This window comes from Oryzias melastigma, linkage group LG6 (genome assembly GCF_002922805.2).
Source record: "Oryzias melastigma strain HK-1 linkage group LG6, ASM292280v2, whole genome shotgun sequence".
Classification (NCBI taxonomy): Eukaryota; Metazoa; Chordata; class Actinopteri; order Beloniformes; family Adrianichthyidae; genus Oryzias; species Oryzias melastigma.
In genome coordinates, this window is record NC_050517.1 from 30,232,842 (window position 1) to 30,245,734 (window position 12,893).

General features: G+C 41.0%; 1 protein-coding gene and 1 long non-coding RNA gene across 2 annotated transcripts in view; both read left to right on the top strand.

Annotated features, from left to right (window-relative positions):
• The window catches only part of cotl1 (coactosin-like F-actin binding protein 1), a gene marked incomplete in the record, with an annotated part of 9,294 nt that extends 8,324 nt beyond the window's left edge, over nt 1-970 (top strand). The window contains 1 exon segment of the mRNA XM_024282464.2: nt 1-970.
• A 6,823-nt stretch (nt 971-7,793) lies between these two features.
• On the top strand, nt 7,794-8,109 carry LOC112152921. The gene is made up of 2 exons (XR_002920411.2): nt 7,794-7,901; nt 8,059-8,109. It is a non-coding gene; the product is annotated as an uncharacterized LOC112152921 (long non-coding RNA).
• Nucleotides 8,110-12,893: the final 4,784 nt, after the last annotated feature.

The following is a 12,893-nucleotide window of genomic DNA, read 5'->3' on the forward strand; positions in this document are numbered from 1 at the left end:
GCTGCATGAAGTCCTCATGATCACGACTTTAGATCTCACATCCTTAGACCCCAAAACATGAAGAGTCTTCAGGAGCGGAAAAGTTCTCTGACTCAATCTGACGTTTGTGTGCAGATCTCACCAACCGTAGAGGGCTTCTACCCGGGTCAGAACCATCAGAACCTTCCGGTCTGCATGGATCCAGTTTAAGTTCAGAACCGAACTGCTGCAGAAACGTGTAGCTGTTGCATGATCATTATAGATGTTGGTGTCCATGACGTGCTGAAACATCCAGCCGGGTCGCACCGAAGCGGTTCTGCTCCGTTCTGACCGTTCCTCGTCTCCTTTCCCGACTCCTCGGCGGATCTGGCGGCGATCCCCGTCCCGCCGCAGAACAGCAAACTGAAGTTGCCTTGGTGGCTGCAGCACTGTTGGTCCACAATAATCGGAAGCAACGAGGACGAAGGGTTTCATCTCAGACGCGTTCGACACCAGAACGCGCTCCCACGTCGCCACACTGAACCTCCAGGGAGGAAAGATCGCCGCCGTCCCGCCGTTTCCTCTCACGGTTGATGAGTTAGAGGCGGCGTGTTTCCCCGCCTCCTAATCTCAGCTGCGTTTAGCTTACAGCGATCTCTGCAGCATCTCCAGACCTGAGGGGAAACGGAGGTCGGAGGTCTTTCCTTCCGGTGTCTCATCTCATGATCGACCACCTCAATACGACTGTGTCTGACTGCCTTAGTCTCCCGTGGAGAGCGGGGCATTCTGGGAGACTGTGGACACTACACTGTGATGGGCTGTCCTCTTCAAAGCACAGGGGGGTCCGGGCTTGTCATCCCAACCAGGAGGAACCACTTCTCAGTTGTAGCACATCCAGTTATGTAGTTTCCTTCCCCTAAAACAGATTAGGATTTCTCTCCATTTTTACATTTTTCTTTTTCAAGACAATTAATGTTTTTTTAAAGAACATTGTAATGGACGTCTAAAAAAATAAAAAGAATCATAATTGTGCTGAAAAGAAAACTGAATGGGCAAAAAAAGTCATTTCAAAATAAAAATTGATGTTTTGTTTTTCCAAAATTGTGTCTTCGAGTTTTTCTGACGGTTCTCCACCAAACAATATCATTTAAAAGCTTCTTTTGTGGCTACATCTAGCATGAAGATCTTAATCTCATTTCTGTAGTTCACGTCTGATTGGTCCGTCCTTCAAACACACCTGTCTTCTTGTTTTTATCACCTGCTGTTATTATGAGCTCCAAAGCTGAAAGAATGGACCGACACCTTCCTGTCAAACCGGTCATCAGTAACTTTAAACTCCTGGTCACCTGTTGGTCCACCTGCTACCTGCTGAGAGGCACAAAGACCAACAGCCACACCTGTCTTTGTTCCTCTTCAGGGTTTATCCTCAGAATCCACTTTCATTCACAGAGACGTCTCCGTGAATGTTTGTTATTAGTGATGAAGCTCTCAGGTAAGAACAGGTGTTTCCACCTTCGTTCTTCTCTTCCCACCCGTCACATTTGCTCCGACAAAACGACATTTTTGGTGACATATATGTATGACGAGGAAACATTCAAGCGCTCTGTTATTCCGTCTAATTTACTTTATGAGAGGATTCACCTGCGTCTGATCATGTCAGCAGTTCACCTGCAGACGGCTCTGACGGGAAGGATGGAGATGAGATTCATGCAAATGACACGGAAATACAGAATAAGACGTTTTCTAAAGGAATATGTAAATATTATATTATAAATATAAACTCATATTTAGGTAAGTTTATCTTATAATTGGAAATATGCCCTAAAATTAGTGCATATTATTATTAAAAAGTTTATATCTTTAAAGTTGATACATTTATTTATGCTTATGCTTTTGTACTAAAAGAATTTTAGGTACAACATCATCTATCCTTATTTCTAGTCCAAATAACACTAGATATATAATATTACCTGTGATGATGCTCGTGTGAATGTGGTCACTGAAGATGTTAGTGCTGATAGCTGAAGATGCTAAATCCAAAAGTTTACTGAAATATTAGCTATACATGTCAAATCAGCCAGAAAAAATGTCTAATTTAGCTGAGAACAGCTAGCACAATGCTAAAATATTAACTCCAAATTACCCCCAAAAACAGTAGTTTCTGAACATTAGGAAGTTTAAAAAGTGGCTCGAGCTGAAATGCAAAAGTTCACAAGTGCACAAAGTTATTGGAAGATTTGAGCAATTTGTTACTCATTACTTTTGAGGAATACTTGGCTCATTATTCAAAAACGGTAACGTTTATAAATACCAAAAGTAAAGTGAAATATTACATAAAATGAGATGTTTTGAAGATCAGATGACTCAACAGAGCACGTGGAAAAAGACATTTCAATTAGAAATATGTGTGTTTGCAGCAGCGGTTTCTTTACTGACACATTTTCAGAATTATTCCTCTTTATTTTCAATCCTCTTGATTGTATTTTACTGGTAATTGTTTTAAACTTGAGTTTTTTTTAAGCTCGTTTGGATTGTTCCCCAAAATAATTTAGAATTTTGCCTTTAAGAAAATATAATTCTGACCAAATCACTTGTTTTGAGAACGTTGATGAGGACAAACACATCCCACACTACAGGAATCGTCATTTGATCTTGTTTTGGAGAAACCTTTAATAACTTTATTTAAAAAATAGTAACAGTTTCAGAAAACTTGCTTTGAGCTGAAACGTATCAAACCTCGTCATGATCGGCCAAACAGTTCAGACCTAAACTAATAATGTTAAAATCTTCTAAAAAGCTTTGAAGTTTTTAAACTCTTAAAATGTAAATCAATCAGTGGATGATCTTTACACAAACCTCTATTTCACAATCATCAAAGAGACGTTTTCCTTAATTTTGAACCTCAAAGACCCAAATCCGTCTGACCGACAGCGCCCAGACACTGAGGAACAGGATTGATTTCCACGACCAGCCGGGCGTCTGAGTGACGGCTGCTGGTCCGGATCGGGTCAGTCCATCCCTGCAGCTGTTCAAACGCCGCGGCGCCGTGTTCTGATCAAACAGGACGGCGTTTGTTTGTCTGGCAGAAGCTGCAGGATTACACGGATCTGAAGCTTCCTGTAAACGTTGAGTCTTTCACGCTGCTGTGACTGAAGCATCATGGGAGGATTTAAGATGACGGGTGAACACGTCTTCAGGTTTAGGTTGGATCAAACTTTTCAGTCTTTGAATTCTCTAATTCTGTTTTCAGCTCCATCATTTGAGATTTGAGCTCAGATTCAAAGTTTATTGTGATTTCTAAACATTTTTAATTTACAAACCAGAATGAAAATGTTACAAACAAAATGTTTTTATATTGAAGAAGATAAATTCTTGTATAGCGTTTTTCTTGGAGGCCTCAGTGACCCCTTGACCTCTGTGTCCAATAGCTTATCGATGGTTCCCTGATTGATCCTTTGATTGATCGTTGCTGCTTCGTTTCAGCGGGTTGTTAGGACTGACTCTGACTATGAAACAGACTCTCCAGAGGAAAAAATCACATTTTCCTAAAATTGGAAACATTCTTTACAAAAACATAATTTACAAACTGTACATTTGTCAAATGACAAATCTTTATTTTTATTAACCTAGAGAGCATTGATCATTGACTGTATATGAGAACTGGACTGACTGATTTTATGATGCTTTTGTGTACGTATGTTTTTATGATTGACAGTAGATAACCACTCTTAAATTACCCAATCTATTCTATTGGTCAGAATAAACTTTGTTGTTCTAATGTCTTTATTTTTTCTTTCTTTTAACTTTTTCTCTCATTCAAGTCATAAACTGACCAATCAGATCCCTCAGTAAAGTAGGCGGAGCCTGCTGGCCCCCACCTCTAAAGTTCTGAACTTTTGACAGATTCTCCTGAGTCCATTTTCAACTGGAAGGGGTGTGGCCTTCCAACAAGCTCACTCCTGATTGAGAGTGGTTACCATAGCAACAGTGACTCAGCCAATCCGGACCGATCACTGCTTGCTGCCGCCGTCTGGGTCCATCATGGCGCCACCTGAACCCCCATAAATGTCGACTGAACTTTGTTTAGTTGGAGCCAGAAGTAATCAGATTTCTTTGGATGACATCACACTCACTCTCTCCAGTTCTCATACAGTCGTGTTGATGGTATTTTGCAGAGACTTCTGGGAAATTTCAGGGGATTTTGTAAATGGTAGATGTGGACACCACAACAACGAGGCAAACGGCTCGAGTGCACCAACAGAGAGAATAAGGACTCAACAGGTCTCCAACAGGTCTCCATCAGGTCTCCATCAGGTCTCCATCAGGTCTCCATCAGGTCTCCATCAGGTCTGCACTTCAGCACAGTTCAGGTAGAAAGCTCAGCTGACCAGAGAAGATCAGCTTCCACGTGTTCTGTCTTCAGTGCTCTCAAAGCCCTGGAACATTAGGACTCAACAGACAAACGTCCACGTTCTTCGTGGTCCGAAGAGCTGACGGGAGGTCGGCGTGGATGAGGTGCTGCTGAAGGAGACGGTTTCCCCAAAGACTGTTTCAAAGAAGGAAAATGTGCAAAGAACTGCAGTTAAGAATGTTTGAGAGGGTAAAGATGAGTGCTCTTTCAAAGTAAAAGCATCCTCACTGCTCTAAAGTACAAATTTGGCAAATGCAAAACAGCATCAAAACCAGCCGAAGTTTCAGTTTCAGGTTTGGACTTTTGACTCAGAACCTGATCAGCAGAAAGAGAGACGAGGCAGCTTCATGTGTCTCATACATCTTAGGAATTTCTGTGGTAACATTTAAAGTCCCCATGACATTTGATTTATTTAAGAAATGTTCCCAGTAGTGTTTTAATTATGATTTTGACGTTTTTAACCAAAACTCCCACAAAAAAGACATTTTTCATGTTGATCTGAAGCCTCTGATTCCAAAATCTCCTCTGAGGGGGCGTGGCTGATTTAAAAGGAGAAATACTCGTAATGATTTATTACATTTGTTCTCTTTCAGAAGAAAAATGACACAGACATGTTAAAAACTCTAAAAACAGGATTTCCATCAGAGGGAGACTTTAAAACTGAAAATATAAACTAAATAAATTCTGAGTTGGTCACTCTAGAAAAGAGAACCAGGAGTTCTTTCTGCTCTAACCGGCTCCTGAAAGCATCTTCAGCTGTTTAGACTCTCCTCTATGTCATAAAACTGACTTCATTCGTTCAGGCAAATGTAGCTGGTTTGACAGTATAACCGCATGTGTCAAAGTCACGGCCCGGGGGCCGGATCCGGCCCTCCAGGTAATTCTATTGTTATTAATGACCCGATGTTATCTTCAGCTCATTTCTAACTTGTATAATTTGGACAAAATATATTTTTATGGAGAGTAAAATATTGAAAGTTATTTAAGGTTTAAGTTGATTTATTCTGAAATAATATTCCTGCCTTTTTATTATTCAGAATTATGTTAAAAAGTTAGTTTTAAAAATTGGCATTCTGCTAGCTGTTTGAACTATTTACTAAGATTTTTTTAGGCTATTTCGGAGTTCAGCTAACATTTCAGCTACATGCTAGCGGTTTTGGCTAACCTAATATTTAGCTGACTATCAGCATCAGCATCTTCAGCGGCCAAATTCAGCTTCCACATTCACACTAGTATTATCACAGGTAATACTGTATATCTAGTTCATAATTGTGTTAAAAAGCTACACTTTTATCGTTTTAAAATGTATTTTTAGTTTGCTGAATAAATGTTTATCCTGTTCGGCCCGCGACCTCAGGTGTGTTTGAGTTTGACCCCTCTGGTGTCTCACAGGATCTGTCCAGAAACCCGCCTGATGAAGACATTTCAGATGATCTTGTCTTCAGCTGAGGGTGATATTAGCGATGCGTGCTGCTGGCCACACCTTGTTTCTCTCCGTGTTTCGGGCCTGCGTGTCCTGACAATAACCAGCCAGAGCAGCCAAAGGGGAAACGCTGAAACTTGGAGTCTCGCTGCGACTGAGACAGAGGAGGAATGGCGGCAGGTTTGTCCTCGCCGGAGTTCTGGGACGGCTCCAGCATTCCTCAGACCTCCTCCTCACTGCTGCAGGCTCAGCAGCCCACTTCAGTCATGTGCTGTCCTGGAGCCCGCCCACCGATTCGTTATTGGAGATTTCTCTTATGCAGAGCCGCCTTATTGGGGTCCACATTTCAGCAGAGTTTCTTGTTTGTCAAATGATTGTTCTCAGTGTAACAGAGTTTATGTTTACTGGAAAACACCTCTGACTCAGAGTCGACAGGAACTCGCTGCTCAACCCAGATCTGAACTTTAACCCTTTAACACCAGTTTCTGTTCTTTCATTTACTGAAACTTCAGCCGTTAACTGGATCATTCCAGCAGATTGTGAAGGAAAAACGCGACTCGATGTTAACGGTTGAAAAGTTACAGTTTTTGTGTTTAAGCCTCACCAGCTGGGCTCTTTTCTGGCAGATTAAACTTCTGCTCTTCAGGGGAGGGGGAACAGCCCAATAAACCATTTACCGTCTATTCTACCGATGATCTAGGACATGAATCGAGCATTTAGGACGTTGAGGAGAGAGTCCTCCAGGTGAATCGTTACCTGGTGCTTTGGCCACAACTGGGTTCATGCAGGCAAAACAACGACAGAACTGAACGGAACAAGCCGCGGGAAACGTTAGGACCATCGATCGCTCAGTGAGAAAGTGTTCATGCATGAACACTTACACAACACCTGAAGGTAGGACCGTGTTCTCTGGAGTATGAGTCGCACTTTTGGGAGAAAAGTCTGACGTTTCAGAACAAATCCGCCAAGAGAAACTAAAATAAAAAATAAATAAAGGATATTAATCTTTTGATCTATATAAGAGCAATATCAAAGTTCAGGAGGAAAACAATCAGATTCTCTTCCATGTTTGTTTTGGACGACATTTCTTCTTCGGCTGTCAGTAGCAAATACTTATACTCAGAAGCTCCGCCCTCTAGTGGTTGTTACATGAAACAACTGCTAAAGGACAACCGGCGTTTACTGGGAAAATAACAACTATATGATCTTATTTACGTTAAAAAACCCACAAATAAGTCGCTCCTGAGTATAAGTGACACTTCTGGCTAAACTATGAAACAAACTGCGACTTATACTCTGGAAAATACGGTAAGTAGGTGAGACGCAGGTGTGTCATGTAGATTTTTCATTTTTCTAACCCCCCCTAATTCCCCCAGACTATACAAGGATCCCAGTAGTGCTGTGCACGTTATACGTGCACGCTCCTCGCTGCAGCCTGACTGTTATAAAGGAGGAAATCAGACTCAGATAAAGTTTGTGTGGAGATCCTTCAGGTGTCCTGTGGGGACTTGGCCAGAACTCACTTTACTGATGATGAATGTGGAGAAAGACGCTGAATATCAGCATCACCTTTAAATGGTGTGGAAGTGCATGACATTTACATTGACCGGATGAATACTTCACAGTACACTTACCACAGAACCTGCAGAACCCAAACGGGTCGAGCCTGAACGAGTGCATGTAAATGAGGTCTAACAGAAGACCTTAGATACGAACAAACGTTTGATTCTTTCAAGACTTACATGAGAACGTTTATAAGTATGAGTCCTACCATGTCAATGTGCTTATATTAGTGTCAGTCATATTGTTTAAATGACGCCTCAACATGACTCATCAAATCAAGGAGCGATTGACTAAAACTACAGACATTAAACTGCACTAAAAATAACAAGACTATTAAAAAACGAAGTTGGAAAAAAGATTGATTTATTTTGTATTACTGTTGCTGCAAACTGAGTGAGCGGTTTGGGTTTGCTGATGTGCTCCTCTGGCCTTCACCTCTGCAGGTGGAAGTGATGATCAGGCCGCTGAAGGTCGTGAGGAAGAACATGTAGGAGAACTCTGAAATGCAGGATCCGGAAGAGCAGCAGAAGCTTCTCTGAAGAGTCTGTAAGAGTCAGGGATTTACTTTCACCTGGAACAGAGTTATTTGTTGTTTGACTGTAGTTACGCTGCCTTGTATTTATATCTGTTGTTTACAAAGGTTTAGTGATGGTAACACTCATTGTGAGAGACATTTTACTGGGTTTTCAATTTCTTCTTGCAGGTTTTTCACCTGGTTGTTCACATGAATCCTGAAAATAAAAGTGAAAACATCGGAGTGGAATCCTGCTTCATCCTTACAAAAGTACATTTCAAGAGCGAGGAAACGCAAACCAAACCTGAGCACAGGACGAGTATTTCTAAATGTCTATGGAAGCTGTGAACGGCTACCTTCATTCTTTAACTATTATGTGATTATGACATAATTATTATGAAATCTGCCTTTTTTAAACCAGTTTCTCATCTGCGCAGCTGCAGCCGATCAACCTTTTAAATAATGATTGTTTTGGATGTTTGCCTCAGATTTATAAGCATATTCATCATAACATTCTAGTAGATTTTTGACATTACGTGTTTTCATGCGAACATGATGAAAGATGTTATCACGAGAAACAAAACATGTTCTTTTGCAATAACGTGATAGTAGATGTTGTTCTCACAAGAAAACACTTGATGTTGAATGATAAGATGTTGGTACAGAAAAGAACTTTCTTTTTGTCAGGAATGTGATGTCATCATCAGGGTAAAACATTAAAAAGCAACGTAGGTCATTTGCTGCTTCATTAATAGTTTTTAAAAACATTTAAATCAAACGTAAAACTCAGAATCAAAACTGTCAGTAACAAAGACAGACAAAAGTAAAAGTTTGATCGTTTTGGTATCTGTTAAGTGGATGATTCAGTCTTCCTGTAAAACAGGTTAAAATCTGATGATCATTTTTCATCATAGAGCCTTATGCTGTATTTTGGAGGAAACATGTAGTTTAACAATACTAAAACCAAGATGGAATTATGCAGATATTACTTTATGAAACTGTAAATCTTTGTGAAGTGATTTAAATAGATTCTCATTCATTCAGGATGCAGAAAAATATTTGAAAACGTTCATTTAGTTTTGTAAATCCAAATGAGACTTCCAGGAACTCTTTCTGCTGTTGTGGTTGAAGTTCTGATAAATCACATTGAGGGGAACATGAATGTTTATGATCAATATCTCTGGTATCGATGCACATCGTGAGCCTCACTTCTCCAACATGGCGCCTCTCTGTTCCCGTCCACGCCGTCGCCGTCTCAGCTCAGCAGGGTCCTGCAGAGACCCGCCTGACCCCAGAGTCTCGCTGAGAAGATCCGAGCTCAGAGCTTCTCAGAGGCTGCAGAGAGGAGGGGCCTGAAGTTTACCTGCAGAGCAAGGCCTCCGCCCTCATGAGCCCAGCTGATCGCTCCGCTGCTCCAGCAGACAGCCTGGGTCTGATCTCCAGTTCAGAGCCTTAGCAGAACTTATCATGAATGGAGCTTCTAACCTGGAGACATAATCCTTCAAATGTAAATTTAGCTCTTAAATTACCAGCAGAATGAGGATAAATGTGAAGGTCTTTACAATAAATCATTTTATATGGAGTTGGTTTTTCATTATTTTTCCAGAATCCTAAATAGTTTTAATAGAAATCCGTTTAATCCTAATTTTTGGTATAATTGAAAGTTCTAACATAATTTTTAGGATTATGAACTGACTGAGTCACTAAATGTGAAAACATCATTCTTAGATCATTCTGAACTTCATCGTTTTACAAAGTTTTTACAGATGTTTGTTCAAGTTTTCTCTGTGGTTCTTGTCAACATTTGTTGATTAACCCTTTAACACCTGAGGAGTCATCAGTGATGCTCATCGAGCCGCTTTTCTCCTTCACAATCTACTGGAATGATCCTGTTCATGGTTGAAAGGTTACAGTAAATAAAGAACCTAAACTCTGGTGTTAAAGGGTTAATGTGGATTGTTGTTATGGAACACATTAGAAATCAAGTGTGTTTGTTACATCCTGCTACTATTGCTGGACCTTTTTCATCCAGTCCTTCTGCTCACCTGGCAGGTGGGCCTTAATTGGCACCTGCTGACTAATCATGGCAGAGGAGGCGTCGCCGAGGCAGCAGGGCGGCAGGCTTAGGATCTGGTTGGGTTTTGGTTGGTGTGAATCTGGTTTATTTCGTTCTTTTTCCCTCTTTGTCCTCAGCAGTCTTACACTGCTGGGTTTTATTTTAGTTTGAGGTTGGTAGTCTTAGTTTTCTGGCTTTGTTTGCTTTTCTTTAGGTAGTTCTGGTTCGGGGGAGCTGCTGACTCAGACGGAGGACATGACTGGGTCAGCAGTCTCCATGACTGATTTGATGTTTGGTTCATTTCCCTTTGGTTTGTCTTTTTGTTTCAATCAGTACACTAATTATTTTTCTCTTTTGCGATTCAGGACATTTTCTTTTTTTCCTTTATTTAATAAACTGTTTCTCTTTCTCACCGGTGTCCAGATTTTGTCATGGTCCCTTGTCTTGGTCCCCCCCCCCAGATTGAGCCAGCTCCGCCCACTGGGGCTGTAACAGTGTTAATATTGAAATGCCATCCGTCCATCTGGCGGTTTTGCTCTTCATCAGGACCTGGTCTCAGAGGCTGTAATCCAATCACCTCCCAACAGAACTTGACCCTGAGGTTCTCCCGGAGACCCACGGTCCCTCCAGTCCTCCTGGGTCTTCCTCAATCCCTCCTACTGGTGTCGCATCCCCAGACCTCCCAAGCGAGGCGTCCAGGAGGCGCAGCAGCTTTCCTGTAAACTGACCGAGCTCTTCCTCCTCTCTGATGGAGCGCCTCTGGGTTCTTATTCTTTTGGATCACCACTGCTGATTTCTTTCTGGTTCTTTTTCACTTCTTTGTCTTTCAGCTGCTTCCTTTAGGGCTCGCCACAGCGAATCATCCGCCTCCATCTCCTGCCTCCTCCTCCTCCTCACAGCGACCTCCTCTTTGGTCTCCTTTGGATCTGGGAAGTGGGCGCTCTGACCTCGGCGTCCTTTCATCAACACAATTCCTCTGAACGTGTCCAAAGCATCTGGCTTAGCTAAAGAAAACTCAACTCTGAAGAAGTTCTGAACTCAAAACCAGTTCTAAATGAAGTTGACCTTAATGTATACCTGCTGCTCTGACCTTTGACCCTGCCTTTAGTTTGCTTTTTGTGACGTTTCTGATTCAGAGAAGAGTCGGGAAAACATTGAACCTCTGCAAAAACCAGAGGAGGAAGAAACTGCTGAGACTAAAGGAGGGGGGGGGTACACAGAGGGGAGGGCAGAGAGTGGGGTCCCCTTTGAGGGCCCATCCTGTGAAAAAGGGGAGACGAGGGGAATGTGTGTGAATGAGCGCGCCCCCGGCGTGCCAGCGCGGCAGCGGGTTGGCACAGAGACGGCTTTGTCGGCGCCTAACGAGCTGGGGACCAGTCCATTCTGCAGCTCCAAAAGAGCATCTGTTCGCAGCGGATTGAGAGTTTCTGCGCGGAGAATGTGAGCTGACAGTGAGGCGACTGTTCGCTGTGACGTCAGCCTTTCTGCTGCGCTCTGAAACAACCTGCAGACACTTCCAGCTCCATGAATATGTTAAAGAGGTTCAGGGTCAAACAGGAAGTCGGGACAGTTGAAACGTCAACGTTGATCATCGGGATTCAGATTCTCTTTTCTTTAATCAAAGGTCCTGAAGCTCCAGAGCCACATCTGGTTGTTTTACCTCCAGTGTGGATCTCTGGTTAAAGAAAAACGTTTCCAATGCAACTATAAAGTAAAAGTTAATTAAAAAAACGGACTCAAACTTTATTCACACACAGTTGAAAAGCAGTACGTCACTCTCCAAGGGTCCTGACTACATTACCCATAATGCTTCAGCAGTCTTTCAAGCAGTTCAGCCTCGTAGTTTAACAAAGTCAAACGAAAACTTTTAACATATTTTTGATCGCTGTGTACCACAGAGAATCAATCGGAGTTCAGTAAGTACAACTAAATACAGGGAGTATTTTCTATTTTTGATCAAATTCAAGGATTTTAAATTAACTTTGTGGTTAAAAATACTGAGAGTCATTTAGCTCTGTTTCATTCTTTTGGTTAGATTTCTGAAGTTTTGAAAAAGTGGACCACAAACGGTTAAATAAACGGTTCTATTTTAATCACTGCTGACGTTTGCTGCAGTGAGATGATCCTGTGTGACACACAGTAACTTTTATTTTGAAAGGACGTCACGTGAACCTCTTTCAAAGGTCACACATTTTTCTGAAGTCTAAAATTAAAAAAATGTCAATTTTCTCTTTATGATAATTTTTTATTTATGCCAAAAACATCACACCAATTTAGATCAATTTAGAGCGAAAAGAAGGAATAATGTGTAAATTCAAAAACAAAGCAAAGACAAGGTCAAAACAAAGTAAAACTGTTACAAAAATAAACAAGAGAAGCTTCACGAAATCATTTAAGTTCCACAGATTTGTTCCTCTGAGGATCACAATTATGTGATTTTTGTTTTAAACCAAACATTTCAAAGCTAATAACTGTTTTCAAATCTTCACGTTAAATGTTGAACAAAAACATCACTAACAGCAGGTTGGTGTCATTACAGTGGAGCAAATAAGTATTCAGTCAGCCACCAGTAGGTATGCTTCTAACTATGAGAGACACAATCAGAGGAAAAAATCACATTTATTGATTTTTTTAAAGAATTTATCTGTAAATTATGGTGGAAAATAAGTATTTGGTCAATAACTTTGTTATAAACCTTTTGTTAGCAACAAACTGTTTTGTCCTTAAACAATGTGAAAGTTAAATAAAATATAAAAATGAGTTCAATAGATAACTACTCAGCCATGTGACCTGAAAGTGATGCAGTTGTCATTTATTATGTAAACAAATTATTGTTAACAAAAATGAATTCACTTTATCACAGACTTGGAGGACATCTAAAGCAAATGGAGGCTCTTTATTTGGGATTGTGCTGCAGAAAGAATCATCATGACTCAAATTTAATACAGAGGATAATATTTAAGAAAAG